Source organism: Callospermophilus lateralis, chromosome 5 (assembly GCF_048772815.1).
Source record: "Callospermophilus lateralis isolate mCalLat2 chromosome 5, mCalLat2.hap1, whole genome shotgun sequence".
NCBI lineage: Eukaryota > Metazoa > Chordata > Mammalia > Rodentia > Sciuridae > Callospermophilus > Callospermophilus lateralis.
In genome coordinates, this window is record NC_135309.1 from 39,859,641 (window position 1) to 39,879,061 (window position 19,421).

Sequence of the window (19,421 nt, forward strand, 5' to 3'; positions counted from 1 at the left end):
ATGTGTCGGTGCTACCATCCGAGGGCCTGCAGGACGGTGGGAGCTGCTTGGGGGCTCTGGGTGTGTCCCCCTCGCTCTGAGAGCGTGCACGATCAAGTGACCACTTCGTCTCTTCTGTTTAGATTGGGATGAGTAGGGCTTCATGCTCAGCATGGAAAAGAACAACTTGGGGCGGAGGCGGTGAGGCTCCCCACCAGCTCTTACCTACTGCTTCCTGGGACTATGAGGCCGGTGTTCTGCTGAGAGACAGAGAGGGTTTTTGGAAAGATAGATGCTGTATTTCCATTTCATAGCGGACATACTGAGGCTTAGAGAGTTGACAAGATTTGTTCAGTCTCAGGGCCATGAAGTGGCAAAGGTGAGGGTCCAACCTATACATTTTGGCCGCTGTGCCTACCCACCTGGGGAGCGCTGGGGTTTTCCATTCATTTGCCTGGAGTATTCATTGAGCACCTACTGTGTGCTGCCTACTTTCTGCCCCAGTAAGTGCTCTCTCCAGCTGGTGTAGGAGGGAGGAGGCCATCCAATTATAGTTATCAAAGGAGAATCCCACCAGGTGTGATAGTACATACCTGTAATCCCAGCTCCTTGGGAAGCTCAGATGGCAGGATTGCAAGTTAAAGGTCAGCCTCCACAATTTAGCAAGACCCTGTCTCAAACAATACAAAGGGTTGGGAACATACTACAGTGATACAGCCACATCAATGTTTATAGCAGCTCTATTCACAATAGCTAAGCTATGGAACCAACCTAGGTGTCCTTCAACAGATGAATGGTTAAAGAAAATGTGATATATATTATATATTTTATATATAATATATATAATGGAATATTACTCAGCCATAAAGAAGAATGAAATTATGGCATTTGCTGATACATGGATGGAACTGGAGACTATCATGCTAAATGAAATAAGCTAATCTCCCCAAAACCAAAGGCTGAATGTTCTCTCAGATAGGTGGATACTAACACACAATGGAAGAATGAAAGCTCTTTGGATTAAACAAAGGGGAATGAAGGGAAGGGAGTGGGGATAGGAATGGGAAAGACAGAATGAATTCCTATGTTCATATATGAATACACGACCAGTGTCACTCCACACCATGTACCACCGCAAGAATCGGATCCTAATTAGATTAAGTTATACTCCATGTATGTATAATATGTCAAAACGTACATTACTGTCAAGTGTACCTAAAAAGAACAAATTTCTAAAAGTTGCTGGGGGTGTAGCTCAGTGGTAGATAGCCCTTAGGTTCAATTCCCAGAACCAAAAGAAAAAAAAAATAAAAGGGAAATTCGAGGTCAATGTCAGAGAATAAGTACTAGGAAGAAAAACAATAAAATGAGGCAATTGGTGCTAAGAAAGATGGGAGCAGCTACTTAGCTGGAAGTAGGAAGATGTCCCTGAGCAGTGACCTCTGACCATGCTGTGAATGAAAGGGTGGATCTCATGGGAAAAGTCTAAGGGAACAGCAGATTCAAGGTCCCTGAGGCAGGTACAGGTGGTGGACAGCAGGGGCTGAACCAGACAAAGCCAGTGAGAGGAGCTGGTGGAGTCTGAATTTTCATCTAGGTGCAGGGGGCAGACCTCAGAAGGTTTGGAGGTTGATTATTGAAAGGGTGTTCCTAATGGCTGTGGAGAGGTCTCCAGGAGGCAGGAGAGGGAGGAGCCTACTGGAGTCAACCTGGCAGAGATGGGACTGGGCCGTATGATCAGGAGACAGATAGATACTTGTGAGGAGGATCCAATAGGCTCTGAGATGTGCCATCCACCCTCTTGGGCCACAGCCACAAGGAGGCCTGGGTCCTGGAAGGACCTGCAGCATGAGTTCAAGCACTGCCCACTCCCTGCATTCACCAGGGTGCATCACTACCAGTCTCCGATCTCCCTATGCCCAGTGGGGGATGAAGCGTAGTTGATTTAATCACACTTTCCATTTATTAGATCCAGATTTTTGAATCAGAGTTGGAAAAACATTTCCCAGCTCAACTTAAAGAAATTCATTCATGGGGCTGGGGATGTGGCTCAAGCGGTAGTGCGCTCGCCTGGCATGTGTGCGGCCCGGGTTCGATCCTCAGCACCACATACAAACAAAGATGTTGTGTCCGCCAATAACTAAAAAATAAATATTGAAATTCTCTCTCTCTCTGTCTCTCTCTCTCTCTCTCTTTAAAAAAAAAAAGAAATTCATTCATGTCTTCTAATACTTGTTTGATGTTTCATTTAATGTACAGACCTAATCTAAACTTTTTCCAAATGTCTGTCCCTCTATTCCAACTCCCATTTATTAAAAAGTCCATCTTCTCTCTAGGGATTAAAAATGTACCTTCACATGCTAAACATCCAAAAGCACTGGGTGTGTTTCTAGTATGTTTCACAGGTGTGTCTATTTGTGTGATGGTGAGAGCATTACAGTGTGTGTGTGTGTGTGTGTGTATGTACACGTGTGTGTGCATGGGTGCACTCCAAAACACGTGTGTATTTAAAGACAAGAAAGGCTTTATTCAAGACTATTGTGTTGTATTTTGATACCTGATTGGGCTGGTTTCTTACATTTATTTATTATTTCAAGAATTTCCTACTTGTTCCACTGTGTAGCTAGTATTTGCAAGGAATCATATCAAGTTTATGTTTCAGGAAAAGGAACATCTTCATGAGGTTGTGTCACCTCATCCAGAAACAGGAAAATGTCTTTATACGTGTTCAAGGCTACTTTGGGGATTGATTTACCGCTTTCCTCTCATAGGTCTTTCACATTCCTTGTTAAGTTTACTCATGAGTATTTTGTCTTCTTTGTTGTAACTGTTTCTTAAGCTATGTCTTCTAACTGGATATTGTTTCTATATGTGTAATTTTATGTCTTCCCACTTTACTAAATTTACTTGTTGTTAATTTTATCATTGATTCTTAGATAGTTCAGGTATTCTGTCACCTGCAAATTCAAATAGCTTTTCTTTACTGCTTTTCATACATTCATTGCTTTATTTTATCTAATTAGATTGGCCAATATTTTCAATCAGTGTTAGAAATTGGATGGACCTTGTTCTTGGCCTTAGTGAAAAAGGCCACTGGCACTTTTCCCATTTAGAAAGATGATGACTATAGAATGGGAAGAAATGGATAGAGGGAGGGATGGATAGGTAAAATATTAAGGGAGTGTCTTAGTCCATTTTCTGCTCCTTTAAGAGAATTCTAAAGAGTTAATGATTTGTAAACAATAGTTTATTTGGTTTATGCTTCTAGAGATGGTGAAGTCCAAGATCAAGGGTCATATCCTTCAATAACAACTCACTCTCAGGATACAACTAACCCAGTGCCACAATAATGACATTAATCTATTGTTAGGCCGTACCTCAACACTGTCACATTGGGGATGAAGTTTCCAATACATGACTTTGGAGACACATTCAAGCCATATCACAGAGTATCCATTGATTCCCATTTTAGTGGAAATATTTAATATTTGTGGAAGCCGTATATAGAAATGATAATGTCATTTCTCCTTAGTGCTATTAACATAGTGAATAATATTAGTGGATTTCCTTGTGTCAGGTCGGGGACTAGAGGGAGGAAAACAACAAGAAAAATATAGTAAAAATACTAAGCTATTCTTGCATTCCGGAAGCCAAACCCACTTGAGCATGATTTATCCTGTTTCAGTATGATTATATTGGTTATCAGTTGCTACAGAACAGGTTATCATCAACTCAGTGGCTTGAAGCAGCACAAGTTTATTATCTCACACTTTCTATGGCTCGGGAGTCTACACATGGCTCGGCAGGGTTTCTGCTGGTGTTAATTGAGACTAAGTTCCCACCAACCAGGGAAGAATTTGCTTTTCTATGTTTTTGTTGGCAGCATTTAGTTCTTTGAGGGTGTAGGACTGAGAGTTTAAATTTTTGCTGGTGGTTGGCTGGATGTCACTTTCAACTTTTAGAGGTAGTTCCTAGAGACCACCTCCAGTTCCTTTCTTTCTTTTTTTTTTTAAGAGAGAGTGAGAGAGAGAGAGAGAGAGAGAGAGAGAGAATTTTTTAATATTTATTTTTTGGTTTTTGGCGGGCACAACATCTTTGTTTGTATGTGGTGCTGAGGATCGAACTTGGGCCACACGCATGCCAGGCAAGCACACTACCACTTGAGCCACATCCCCAGCCCACCTCCAGTTCGTTTCGAGGTGGGCTTTCCCAGTGTGGCTGCTTACTTCATTAAACCAGCAAAGAGAAACTCTAGAGAAAATCTATTAGCAAATCAGAGTCACAATATAACACGACAAAACATAACTTATCATAAAATAACAGCATCACATAATCATGCTATCCCATCACTTTTGCCATATTCCATAGGTTAGACAAAAGTCAAAGATTCCACCCATACTCCACAGTATGAATAGCAAAAGTCAGGCTATTCATAGGTGGGTGCTGATGAGGGTTGGATTCTGATTGCTAATACTTATTTTTGTTAAAATTTCTCCAGTCATTCCTTGACTTGACAAAGTTTAGCACTTGATAGGTTCCTTAAGAGTTTATGAGTATAATATTTCTTGATTCCTTTCTTCCTCTACCCTTAATATTTTAAGGATAGATTAGCTGGTTATAAAAACCTTCCTTGGCTCACACTTTCTTTCCTTAAATTTGTTAAGATCTTGCTATGGGTTGTATGACTTACACATTGTTGTCAAGAAGTATGATATAAGCACACTTTTCTTTCCTTTGCAATTGACTCGATCATTTTCTGGATTTCCAAAGGACGTTTCTGTTGTTGTTGTTGTTCCTCTGTTTTCCTTGACTCTCAAAGTCTGATTGTTCCATTAGGCAGTGTCTTTAGAATTGATCTCATTGAAGATGGATTTTCTCAGGTACATGGGAGACACTGAATATAGATTCAAAGCTTCTTTTATTTCCATAAAGTTTTCTTGGGTCATAGTTTTAAATGTTACTTTTGCCATATTATTTTGTTTTTCTTTTTCAGAGGTTCCAATAATACGTATTTTAGATCTTTCCCCACACGCCCCCCCACTTCTGTATCTAACACTTTCTTCTCTTTTAAAAAATATTTATTTATTTATTCTAATTAGGTATATATAACAGCAGAATGCATTTTGATATATTGTACACAATTGCAGCACAACTTTTCATTTCTGTAGTTGTACACGACGTAGAGTCTCACCATATGTGCAGTCATACAAGTACCCAGGGTAACAATGTCCTTCTCATTCCACCATCTTTCCTGCCCCCATCTCCCCTCCATTATGGATCAGCATCCACTTATCGAGAGAACATTCAGCCTTTGGTTTTGGGGGATTGGCTCACTTCCCTTAGCACGATATTCTCCAACTCCATCCATTTACCTGCAAGTGCCATAATTTTATTCTCTTCTAATGCGAAGTAATATTCCATTGTCTAACACTTTCTTCTGTGAGTCTCTTCACTATTTTGTTTATTTGTTTTATGGCTGATTTATTCATTTCCTTAATGACCATTATTAAATTCTTAGTCAAATCTATTCTCCTTAAGAGATTTTCTAATTTAGTGTTAATTTCTGGCTGATTCTGACTTTTCCTTATTTTCTTTGTCCAGTCCAGACAACTCTAATTTCATGTTCACCTATTTTTTTGTCCATTTTTATTGAGGTTATGAGTTTATAATTTGGGAGTTTTCATATGTATATATGTATGATTGTTTTCTTAGAGTGTCTTATTCAGGTTACCATCACAAAATACCATAATATCTAGGTGGTGTTTTAAAATGACAGAAATGTTTTTCTCACAGTTCTGGAGACTGGGGTGCACAATATCAAGGCACCAGAATATTAGCCATCCAGTAAGGGCCCACTTTTTCGTCGATAGACCACATTCTTACTGCCACTTCCCATGAGGGAAGAGACCTCTGGGGTCTTTTTTAAAATAAAGGCATGAATTTCATTAGTGAGGGCTTTCCTCTTATGACCTAATCACCCCTCGAAGGCCTCATCTCCAAAGATAATCACATTGGCCATTAGGTCTCCACATATGAATTTTAGGGAACACAAACATTCAGCCTGTAGCACAAGGCAATTCAAGTCAGAGTTTTGGGTTACATTTTTCCCTTTGTAAGTTGGTTTATGGGGATTATGTTGGCTTTGTATGGATATTGCCTGTCATTGTCTATTGACTTAGAAGCATCTTTCTTGAACAGATGACTGAAGGCAGGAGTTGGGGATTTGGGGACCAAATTAGGCCTCCTAGTTTGAGACTTCCCTCTTGATACAGTGAGGTCTTTACTTGGAGTTTTTTGGGAGGTGGGAGCCATTCCATGCCTCTGAGTTTACAAGTCACTTTTGCTTCCTCAAATTTCTGCTTGTATCTTCTGGGAATTTACTGCTAAGCCTCCAAAGACTCTACTTCTAAGCCACAGGCTTGTTCCCTAGAAGCCAGGCCTTGCCAAGACAGCCACCTCAGGCTAAATATACCTTCTGTCCTCTTTGATTTCCTTAGTGCTCTGAACCACTGGTCTTTGCCCGTTCTCTATATTTCCCCAGGTAGGACTTTCTTCAGGGACATTTCATCTTAGCTCTTGAACCCAGCTCTCCTCTCCTATTTTCAACATGGCGCCTACTCCCTCCTCCAATACCCGTGTGGTCTCTGGAGCCAGTTCTGAAGGTTGGAATTTTCTTTTCTCACTCACACCAGTTGGAAGCGTGAAATGTTGGAAGTGTGAGGGTATGGGTGGTTACATTGGCTCTCTTGGTTGATCTGTATTGGCTTTTCTTTTATTTCTTTTATTTTTTTTTATTATTAGTTTTTCAAAACATTACAGAGCTCTTGACATATCATATTTCATACATTAGATTCAAGTGGGTTATGAACTCCCATTTTTACCCCAAATACAGATTGCAGAATCACATTGGTTACACATCCACATTTTTACATAATGCCCTATTAGTAACTATTGTATTCTGCTACCTTTCCTATCCTCTACTATCCCCCCTCCCCTCCCCTCCCATCTTCTCTCTCTACCCCATCTACTGTAATTCATTTCTCTCCTTGTTAATTTTCCCATTCCCCTCACAAACTCTTATATGTAATTTTGTATAACAATGAGGGTCTCCCTCCATTTCCATGCAATTTCCCTTTTCTCTCCCTTTCCCTCCCACCTCATGTCTCTGTTTAATGTTAATCTTATCCTCCTGCTCTTCCTCCCTGCTCTGATCTTAGTTGCTCTCATTATATCAAAGAAGACATTTGGCATTTGTTTTTTAGGGATTGGTAGCTTCACTTAGCATAATCTGCTCTAGTGCCATCCATTTCCCTGCGAATTCCATGATTTTGTCATTTTTTAGTGCTGCGTAATACTCCATGGTGTATAAATGCCACATTTTTTTATCCATTCATCTATTGAAGGGCATCTGGGTTGGTTCCACAATCTAGCTATTGTGAATTGTGCTGCTATGAACATCGATGTGGCAGTATCTCTGTAGTACACTCATTTAAGGTCTTCAGAGAATAGTCCGAGAAGGGCAATAGCTGGGTGAAATGGTGGTTCCATTCCCAGCTTTCCCAAGAATCTCCATACTGCTTTCCAAATTGGCCGCACCAATTTGCAGTCCTACCAGCAATGTACAAGAGTACCCTTTTCCCCACATCCTCGCCAGCACTAGTTGTTATTTGACTTCATAATGTCTGCCAATCTTACTGGAGTGAGATGGTATCTTAGGGTGGTTTTGATTTGCATTTCTCTTACTGCTAGAGATGGTGAGCATTTTTTCGTGTACTTGTTGATTGATTGTATGTCCTCCTCTGAGAAGTGTCTGTTCAGATCCTTGGCCCATTTGTTGATTGGGTTATTTGTTAACTTATTGTCTAATTTTTTGAGTTCTTTGTATACTCTGGATATTAGGGCTCTATCTGAAGTGTGAGGAGTAAAAATTTGTTCCCATGATGTAGGCTCCCTATTTACCTCTCTTATTGTTTCTCTTGCTGAGAAAAAACTTTTTAGTTTAAGTAAGTCCCATTTGTTGATTCTTGTTATTAACTCTTGTGCTATGCGTGTCCTATTAAGGAATTTGGAGCCCGACCCCACAATATGTAGATCGGAGCCAACTTTTTCTTCTATCAGACGCCATGTCTCTGATTTGATATCAAGCTCCTTGATCCGTTTTGAGTTAACTTTTGTGCATGGCGAGAGGAGGGGATTCAGTTTCATTTTGTTGCATACGGATTTCCAGTTTTCCCAGCACCATTTGTTGAAGATGCTATCCTTCCTCCATTGCATGCTTTTAGCCCCTTTATCAAATATAAGATAGTTGTAACTTTGTGGATTAGTCTCTGTGTCCTCTATTCTGTACCAATGGTCCACCCGCCTGTTTTGGTACCAGTACCATGCTGTTTTTGTTACTATTGCTCTGTAATATAGTTTGAAATCCAGTATCGTTATACCGCCTGATTCACACTTCCTGCTTAGAACTGCTTTTGCTATTCTGGGTCTTTTATTTTTCCATATGAATTTCATGATTGCTTTATCTATTTCTACAAGAAATGCCGTTGGGATTTTGATTGGCATTGCATTAAACCTATAGAGAACTTTTGGTAATATCGCCATTTTGATGATGTTAGTTCTGCCTATCCATGAACAGGGTATATTTTTCCATCTTCTAAGATCTTCTTCTATTTCTCTCTTTAGGGTTCTGTAGTTTTCATTGTATAAATCTTTCACCTCTTTTGTTAGGTTGATTCCCAAGTATTTTATTTTTTTTGAGGATATAGTGAATGGAGTGTTTTTCCTCATTTCCATTTCAGAAGTTTTGTTTCTGATGTACAGAAATGCCTTTGATTTATGCGTGTTGATTTTATATCCTGCCACTTTGCTGAATTCATTTATTAGTTCTAGTAGTTTTTTTGTAGACCCTTTTGGGTCTTCTAGGTATAGAATCATGTCATCCGCAAATAGTGATAATTTAAGTTCTTCTTTTCCTATTTTTAAGGCTTTAATTTCTTTCGTCTGTCTAATTGCTCTGGCCAGTGTTTCGAGAACTATATTAAATAGAAGTGGTGATAGAGAGCATCCCTGTCTTGTTCCAGATTTTAGAGGGAATGCCTTCAATTTTTCACCATTCAGAATGATGTTAGCCTGAGGCTTAGCATAGATAGCTTTTACAATGTTGAGGTAAGTTCCTGTTATCCCTAGTTTTTCTAATGTTTTGAACATAAAGGGATGCTGCACTTTGTCGAATGCTTTTTCTGCGTCTATCGAGATGATCATATGGTTCTTATCTTTAAGTCTATTGATGTGGTGAATAACATTTATTGATTTCCGTATATTGAACCAGCCTTGCATCCCAGGGATGAATCCTACTTGATCATGGTGCACAATTTTTTTGATGTGTTTTTGTATCCAATTCGCCAGAATTTTATTGAGGATTTTTGCATCTAGGTTCACTAGAGATATTGGTCTATAGTTTTCTTTCTTTGAGGTGTCTTTGTCTGGTTTCAGAATCAGGGTGATGTTGGCCTCATAGAATGAATTTGGAAGAGCTCCCTCTTTTTCTATTTCCTGAAATAACTTGAAAAGTATTGGTATTAATTCTTCTTTAAAGGTTTTGTAAAACTCTGCTGTATACCCATCCGGTCCTGGTCTTTTCTTGGTTGGTAGTCTTTTGATTGCTTCTTCTATTTCATCCATTGATATTGGTCTGTTCAAATTGTGTGTATCCTCCTGACTCAGTCTGGGCAAATCATATGAATTAAGAAATTTATCGATGTCTTCACTATCTTCTATTTTATTGGAATATAGGTTTTCAAAATAATTTCTAATTGTCTTCTGTATTTCTGAGGCATCTGTTGTGATATTGCCTTTTTCATCCCGTATGTTAGTAATTTGAGTTCTCTCTCTTCTTCTCTTCGTTAGCATGGCTAAGGGTCTGTCGATCTTATTTATTTTTTCGAAGAACCAACTTTTAGTTTTGTTAATTTTTTCAATAGTTTTTTTTTTGTTTCAATTTCGTTGATTTCCGCTCTGATTTTAATTATTTCTTGCCTTCTGCTACATTTGCTGTTGTTTTGCTCTTCCTTTTCTAGGGCTTTGAGATGAAGTGTGAGCTCATTTATTTGTTGGTTTTTCCTTTTTTTGAGCAATGACCTCCAGGCGATGAATTTCCCTCTTAAAACTGCTTTCATTGTGTCCCATAGATTCCGATATGTTGTGTCTGTATTTTCATTTATCTCTAAGAATTTTTTGATTTCCTCCTTTATGTCTTCTGTAACCCATTGATCATTCAGTAACATATTGTTCATTTTCCATGTGATGTAGGATTTTTCCTTCCTTCTTTTATCATTGATTTCCAGTTTCATTCCATTATGATCAGATAAAATGCATGGTATTATCTCCACCCCTTTATATTTACTGAGGGATGCCCTATGGCATAATATATGGTCTATTTTTGAGAAGGATCCATGTGCTGCTGAGAAAAAAGTATACCCACTTGATGATGGTTGATATATTCTATATATGTCAGTTAAGTCTAGGTTATTGATTGTGATATTGAGTTCTATAGTTTCTTTATTCAACTTTTGTTTGGAGGATCTGTCCAATGGTGAGAGAGGTGTGTTGAAGTCACGCATAATTATTGTTTTGTGATCTATTTGATTCTTGAACTTGAGGAGAATTTGTTTTATGAACATCGTAGCACCATTATTTGGTGCATAAATATCGATAATTGTTATGTCTTGTTGGTGAATGGTTCCTTTTAACAGTATATAATGTCCTTCCTTATCCCTTTTGATTAACTTAGTCTTGAAGTCGATTTTATTCGATATGAGGATGGCCACCCCAGCTTGCTTACAAGGACCGTGTGCGTGGTATATTTTTTCCCACCCTTTCACCTTCAGCCTGTGTATGTCTTTTCCAATCAGATGTGTCTCCTTAGGCAACATATTGTTGGATTTGTTTTTTTAATCCATGTTACCAGCCTATGTCGCTTTATTGGAGAGTTTAAGCCATTAATGTTTAGAGTTACTATTGATATATGGTTTGTACTTCCAGCCATGTTTGATTATTTATCTTTTTTTTTAAATTAGTTTGTTTCTCCATGATTAGCTTTCCCCCCCGCCCTCTGTCTTTACTGAGGTACTTCCCACAGATGGTTTTGATTATTGTTTTTCATTTCTTCCTCGTATAGTGTTTTGCTCAAGATGCTTTGCAATGCTGGTTTTCTGGCTGCAAATTCTTTTAACTTTTGTTTATCATGAAAGATTTTTATTTCGTTGTCATACCTGAAGCTTAATTTTGCTGGATACAGAATTCTTGGTTGGCATCCATTGTCTTTCAGTGTTTGAAATATGTTGTTCCAGGATCTTCTCACTTTCAGCGTCTGTGATGAAAAATCCGTTGTTAACCTTATTGGTTTACCCCTGAATGTAATCTGCCTCCTTTCTCTTGTAGCTTTTAATATTTTCTCTTTGTTCTGTATATTGGATATCTTCATAACAATGTGTCTTGGCGTTGGTCTACTGTGATTTTGTATGCTCGGTGTCCTGTATGCATCTACAATTTGTATATCCCTTTCCTTTTTTATTTCTGGAAAGTTTTCTGTAATTATTTCATTCAACAGGTTACTCATTCCCTTGGTTTGAACCTCTATACCTTCCTCTATCCCGATGACTCTTAAGTTTGTTTTTTTTATGTTATCCCACATCTCTTGGATGTTTTTCTCGTGATTTTTTACCAGCCTTTCTGAGTTGGCTAGACTCTTTTCAAGATGATATATTTTGTCTTCATTATCTGACGTTCTGGCTTCTACTTGCTCCACTCTGTTAGTGATACTCTCATTTGAGTTTTTAATTTGGTTTATAATTTCCTTCATTTCTAGAATTATTGTTTGATTTTTTTTATAATCTCTATCTCCTGATAAAGATGCTTAACTTCTTCTTTTATCTGTTTATGTAATTCAATTTCAATGTGTTCTTTCACTGTTTGGATTTGCTGTCTCGTATCCTCTTTAAGGTTCCATTCCATCTGTCTAAGGTATTCCTTGAATTCTTTATTTGACCATTTTTCTGATGACTCTAGGTCCTCCTGAATACTTAGGCTGTTTTGCATTGTTTGTACTCCTTTTCTTCCTTGCTTTTTTATGCTGCTCATGTTACTTCTTGTTCTGTTTGACTGCTGAGTTACTGTTTACTCCTATAAATTTATTTAATGCTTGGGAGGAATGGTATTAGAAGAGAAGGGAAGAATTCACTGAAGAGAATGAGAGTAAGCAGGTAGAATTCAAGGAAGGGGGAATGAGAAAATTGAAAAGAAATGAAAAGACAAAAGGAAAAAAATAGAAAATAAAAAAAGAAAAAAAAATTGAAAAAAAAATTTAAAAAATCAAAATTAAAATTTAAAAAATTTTAAAAAAGAAATTTAAAAAACAACAACAAAAAAAATGAAAATGAAAAAAAAACCCAAATTAAAAAAAAATTAATAAATGCAGTCTTACAGTTTGATTGACTTCTCTTTCAGTAGGTGGAGCTGTGCCCGCTGGGCCAAGCTTCTCCTCTCAATACGTGGGAACCAATCCCTGTGCAGCAGCTCCTCCTCCCAGATTGGGCGGGTCTCCAATCCTGAGTTCCTAAGGCCTTCTCTTGTGTCTAGTCACTTCCCCACTTTTCCTCAAGCCAGGCCCCGCTCACCTGTGAGGCTCACCACAATACTGGCTACACACCAGGTCTGCTGCTCCCGGCAGCCCAGTTTTCATGAACGCCTGGGCACACTCTCCCTGTTTGCCATTCCCTCAGACCCTAAGTTTGTAGAGCTTGGGGCTGAGAATGCTCAGCAAAATTTGCTTGCCCTCCAGTAGCCATGTCCCCGTAGCTGGTGCCAGAGACCTCAGTTGTCAGCACCGGTGGGAGTGGTAGCCAGGAGTTCCAAGCCGCGGGTCCCGCACCACTCCTGATTCCCTGGGTCTGGCTATCACGCTCACGGGAGAGCCGGGAGGGGCCCTTAAGGTTTCCCCGCTGTGTGGGGAGGGAAGGCTAGGGGGCTACACACCTGTTGCCGCTGGTTTCAATGAAGTTATCTCCTCCGCTGCATTCTGGTGACGTCAGTTCTCTGCCATGGCGGTATCCCATGCAAATGGCGACAGCTCGTTTCCCTTTGCCGGGTGACCAATGCAACGGGTGGGTCCTGACTGGCTCTCCCAAGCCCCGTTTCAATCCTGTGGCCACTGCCTATGAAGGCTGGGTTGGCATTTACCTCCGCAGTTCAGAAGGGCCGACCAGTTTTTTCAGAGGGATTGTGTAGTGCTGAGTCACAGCAGTTTGTCTGCGAGAAGCGGACGAACGGGAGCTTGAATTCAGCCGATCCGGGCTCGGTGTGTGTTCAGAGAGGTTCAGACTGTTTGCCCCAGATCCACGTCAGCTCAGCATTGCCTAGTGATCCTGAGCAAACAGCATTTAGATGGTTTACGACTCCCTATGCCCGCACAGCTGAGGAGGTCAGAGACTTGATCTCTCCGCGCCCACCGCCATGTAATTTGGTTGTATTGGCTTTTATCATGAAGAGATTTAGACTTAGGTGGCTGCTATTACCCTGGGGAATTGGAAATGTCACCAACCTTATTACTTGCAAAAGCTTCGTAAAGTACTGTGTACTCTGTCAAAATTCATCAGTTTTTCGCAATTGGAACATTTGCAATATCTTACTGCTCATATTTTGGTAAATCATAAAAAAGTAAGTTGCAGGGATCATAGCATCAGCAACATATTAAAATAACCCAGATATCATACTCAAGAAATTAAACATTAATTACATTTTTTTTTCTCCTATACAGTTCATATTCAGCTTTTTTCAGTTGCCCCTGAATGTCCTTTTTGGCCTTCTTTTTAAAATGAAGAATCAGTGGTCAAACATTGTGTTGGTGGGTCATATCTTTTAAATTCTTTTAATCTGCAATAATCCCTCCATTTTCTCACATGATCTGGATCTGTTAGACTCTATGAAAAACAATAAAAGTCGTTTCAGGTCAAACTCATTTTAAGATTACCAAATGTGATACTTGTTTAAAATGACAGAGTGTGCTTACAGAGTGTGATACCAGTGTCTTCCCCTAGCTTGTGTCCCTCTGGGGTTTGTGATATCTATCAGCAAGTGTGGAAAGTGGGTAAGGAGAGGAGAAGTGTTATACCTTCACCTGAATAGCCACTGGGGAGGGCTGTACAAGAATGTTCTGTGGTACCTTGGGCATTCTGCCTCAGATTCCCTTCCCACAACTTGAGTGTCCTTCCTAGTCCTCTTCCTTATCACTGCATCCTCCCAGGGGACTGCCTCCTATTCCCCCATCTGTGGACCCGCCCCTCTATGTCCAGCTCTGCCTCACTGGGTTTCCCTTTCAGCAAAGGTACCTGCCATTTTCATTACATGCAAGACACCCTAAAGGATTCCACGAGCAATTGAATGTGGTAGAAAGCACCCAAGTCACTGCTCTGATCAGAATGTGTACCCCCAAATTCACAGCTGAAGCTCAGTCACCAAGAGGATGGCATTGAGAGGTTAGAGCTTTTAGGAAGTGATTCACTCATGAGGTTGGAACCCTCGTGAATAAGGTTAGTGACTTTATAAAAGAGGTACAAGGAGTTGTTTGCACCTTCTTCCCAGTGAGGAAGCAACAACAATACACCATCTATGGAACAGGCGGTGAGGCCTCACCCGACATCAAATCTGCTGATCTTGATCTTACACCTCCTGGCTCCAGAACTCTGGGAAACAAACTTCTATTATATATAAATTGTCCAGTCCAAGTATTTTGTGATAGCCATAAGGACGGACTAGCACACACCACCTCCTCACTGCTGACTCTTATACTCCCAAGACACTAATGGGGCTAATAATGCCAAGGGTTGGAACAGAGCAGGTATCCACGGTGCATTCATTTCCTTCCCTTCTTGGGGGAGCCAACATGTGTCCCTCACTTTCAGATATGATAACCTAGGGACCCGACAGTCCTCGGCCCAGAAGAGTTCCCTGGGGCCAGAGCCTCCAGAAGGAAGCCCTTTTGTGCTCTGCAAAAAGATACTGGTGTCCTATGGACTTCCATGGTTTCCTTAGGGCATTAGTATCCAATACTCACCTGCCAAGGATGCCCCAAACTACTGAGCCCATAACTTGGCCAGGAAGAGCCTTGTCAACTTATCTGTGAGAGACCCATGAGGAGGGAATAGGGAGTGCTCAGCTTCACTATTTTTGAATAAAGCTAACACAGGATCTAGTGTTACCAGATAAAGGCCTTTGCATCCTGCACCAAGGACCATTCTGGCTGGCAAATTCCTGCTTTCCATACAATGATATGCTAAAGGCCAAAAAGTAGTGCAACTTCTTGGAATTAGTAAAATAATGCCCCTGCTGAGTAAATATTTACTTGGTTTATTTGTCCTTAGCCAGCTCTCTGGCACTGTGACAAAATGCCTTAGAAAGGACCAAAGAGAGTTGGCAGGACATTGGATATAGGGCTGGCCACAGGGACTCCACCAGTGAGAGGGATCTGCCTTGCCAGTGAAGGTTTAGGAGAGCCTCACCTGCCTCAGCCTTGGGGCTACACACCTGGTTCTACTTTTTGGGTTGATGTTGGATCTTTCAAAGCCTCAAATTGTTTGGGTCTCATCATCCCGATGTTACTCAGAGATGCTTGTGGTTAAATGTTGCTTTGTAATACACAATATTTATTATCTACCAAGCAGGGTGGGCCAAGTTCTTTATGAACATTACCTCCTGAGACTGGACAAACAAAACAGAGAACAAACAATAGAGGAAAACCCCTTTGGAAAAGGTGAATAATGTTCATGAACTGTTGCAAGACTGACTAATACAAAGAGAGAGAGAGCAAGAAACACAACTGACCAAATTCAGGAATGAAAAAGGAGACAACATTGCAAATTCCACACACATGAAAAGGAGAACAAGGGATTTTTATGAAGTCCCAATACATATGATACTTCAGATAAAATGAACAAATACTTTGAAAGATACAACTTACCAAATTAATATAAGAAGAAATAGAAAACCAGAACAATACTATTTCCATTAAATAATTAGAATTTATAATTACAATACTTTCACAGACAGAAAGTCTCATGTCCGAGAGGCTTCTCCAGTAGATTCTATCAAATATTCCAGGAAGAAATACCAGGGAACACTCATTCAGTTAGTAGAAATTAATATGTCTGGCAATGACAAACATGAGAGAAGATGTGAGATAGAAACCCTTGTCATCTTTATGTGGGAGTGTGAAATAGTACAACCAGTTTGCAAAACCACTTTTAGAATTATTTAGTAAAGTCAATACTTGCCACATATCCTGTAAAAGAGCGGCTCCCCATCAGCAATATATGAGTATATGTTTTCCCCCGCATCCTCGCCAATAGTTATTGTTGTTTGTCTTCATTATAACTGCCATTCTGACTGGAGTGAGATGAAATCTTAGAGTAGTTTTGATTTGCATTTCTCTATTTGCTAGAGATGATGAACATTTTTTCATATATTTGTTGACTGATTGTATATCCCCTTCTGAGAAGTGTCTGTTCAGGTCCTTGGCCCATTTATTGATTGGGTTATTTGTTTTTTCCTTTGCTTAGCTTTTTGAGTTCTTTATATACCTTAGAGATTAGTGTTCTATCTGATGTGTGAGGGGTAAAGATTTGCTCCCAAGATGTGGGCTCTCAATTCACCTCACAGATTGTTTCTTTTGCAGAGAAGAAACTTTTTAGTTTGAATCCATCCCATTTATTGATTCTTGGTTTTAATTATTGTGCTATAGGAGTCTTACTAAGGAAGTTGGGGCCTAATCCCACATGATGGAGATTAGGGCCTATTTTTTCTTATATTAGATGCAGAGTCTCTAGTTTAATTCCTAGGTCTTTGATCCACTTGGAGTTGAGTTTTGTGCATGGTAAGAGATAGGGGTTTAATTTCATTTTGTTGCATATGGATTTCCAGTTTTCCCAGCACCATTTGTTGAAGTAGAAAGCAGTATGGAGATTCCTTGGAAAACTGGGAATGGAACAAAACAATGATTAAGTATGTGAAATGATGAATATTTTGATTAGTTTGATTTAGCCACTTCACAATATATACCTCTATTGAAACATCTTGTTACTCTCCATGAATGTATACATTTGTTATTGGCCACTATTATATAAAAGGTATATAATCATACCTTTTAATTTATTAAAAATAAATTTTAAATTGATTCCAGACAATGTGGATTTGGCTGAGGGAGGGGGGAGGAGGGAGGAGGAGGATACAGATAATTAATGGTATTCTGGTGCTTAATTGGCCGTACGGGCTCCAGGTATCTAATTTGTTATCATGCTTCATGACATATATGCTGCCGGTCTTTTTATGTAGCGAATATTGCATAACAATCCTTTTCAACAAGTACAGCCTTTGTCCAAAATGCTTGAGGCAGGAAGTGTTCCTGATTTCTGATTTCTTCAGATTTTGGAATATTTGCACATCATACATAATAAAATATCTTGGGCATGGCACCCAAGTCTAAACATGAAATTCATTTATGTTTTATATACAATTTACACACATAGGGATTGGGGGATATCAGAATACAGATTCTCAACCTGTAATAAAAGACTGAGAGGACATTCCCCCACATACACCATCATCTCTCTATCCTCCTCTTTTTGGTCTGTTTTCCCTTAGGAGACCACTAATTAATCAAGCCACATAGTTATCAGGGCGCGCAGTGACCCTGAGTTCATGTGTGTGAGGGCTGCAGTTGAGGTCAACTCAAAGGGGGCTTTCAGAATGATGGGATGCTCAACTGCTCTTGAAGGTCAAACAGGAGTCAGGCAAAATGTATGTGGCTGGAGAAGGAGAGGAGGGATGAGAAAGTGTCAAGGCCCCCAGCATGAGAGACTCTGGTGGCTCAGTGCTTGCCCTCTGAAGCCAGTCATGGACTACTCCATTGTCACCTTACTGCACAGGGGAGAAAGACGGCACCAGGTTTGCAGGAGGGATCTGGACCTTCTTTATTTTCCTTTTCATTTAAAAGTTTTATTTTTAATTGACATATAAGAGGCTAAGGCAAGAGGATTGCAAGTTCAAAGCCAGCCTCAACAACTTAGCGAGGCCCTAAACAACTCAGTGAGACCCTGTCTCTAAGATAGAAAAATATATGTGTGTGTGTGTGTGTGTGTGTGTGTGTGTGTGTTATGAGGTGGGGATGTGGCTCCATGCTTAAGTACTCCTGGTTCAATCCCCAGTACCCGCCCCCCCATGCAAAAAAGTACTTATTTATAGGGAATGGTGTTATAATTTCATACTTGTATATAATATGTAATGATCAAATCAGGGTAATTTGCATTTCCAACTCCTCAAATATTATCATTTCTGATATGTTGGGAGCCATCAAACTTTAGCTATTTAGAAAAGTGTAAGTAATTGTTGTAGACTTTAGTTACTGCAGTGTCATAGAACTTTAGAACTACTTCCTTATCACCTGGCTGTATTTTGGCACCCTCTCTTTTAACCAGCATTTTCCAGGTTTTCCTGTCAATCTACAGCAAACCTCATGCACCAGAGAGAAAGGTAGAGGAGCGTAGAGATGAGGCCAGAACAGAACAGGAACAGGCTGGGGGCATCCTTGGATGGGCGGGTCACCCTGCACACTCAGCTACTGGACCCTAAACAGTTAGCATGTGGATTGGGGACAGTGGGTTGACTGAATCCTCAGAAATTAATCACATGTAGGGAGTTGCAATCTACTTATGACAAATTTCCATCAGAATGGTTTAACTTCCCAGTACTTTAATGTTTGACCATACGTAGCACCCATCCGTCACCTGGGAAGTGGCCATATCCCCACCAGGGCTTTCCCCCAGCTTAGAACTTCTGACAAAAAGGCTGTTTTGACAAGCCCCTTAAGAATAAAAAAAATGCACATTCAGTGTTTTTTTGTGAACGTGTGCAAGGCAGATTGTGGAAAAGGCTTAAAGGGGCTAAGATGACAGAGCATGTGACAGCTGCTCCTGGGATGTGAATTGCAGGCCCCCAGTGGCCTGCGGTTTGAAAACAGATGTTTCTGCATGAACGCAGCCAAATTGTATTAGCACTTTGGATGATGAAAAGGGCTTTAAGTGCCTGCGTGTTGCAGTTCTGAAATGTTTGCTGGGGGAAAATGTACTTCTATTTTGCAAACAGCGAGTATAAGAAGGAGGAACAAATTAGGTTATGGTGCCCTAACCAATTTCGTGAGTGGAGTCGTTGACAGATGCACATTTCATATAATAAACGTGATCAGTGATGCTGCCACTTACCTTAATGAGGAGAGAGAGAGAGACACGCAGAGCCCAGCATCACTTCCTGCTGCTGTCTTCATCCCCAGCTCAGACAGGGAGGAGGGCCCAGCGGGACTGCCTACCCAAAGCCCAAGGTCACCAGCAGGCCAGTAG

The 19,421-nt window shown here is 40.1% G+C and overlaps 1 protein-coding gene across 3 annotated transcripts in view; it reads left to right on the forward strand.

The window, feature by feature from the left end:
- Positions 1-19,421, forward strand: part of Rasgef1c (RasGEF domain family member 1C) — an 89,281-nt gene that overhangs the window by 825 nt on the left and 69,035 nt on the right. The window lies entirely within an intron of this gene.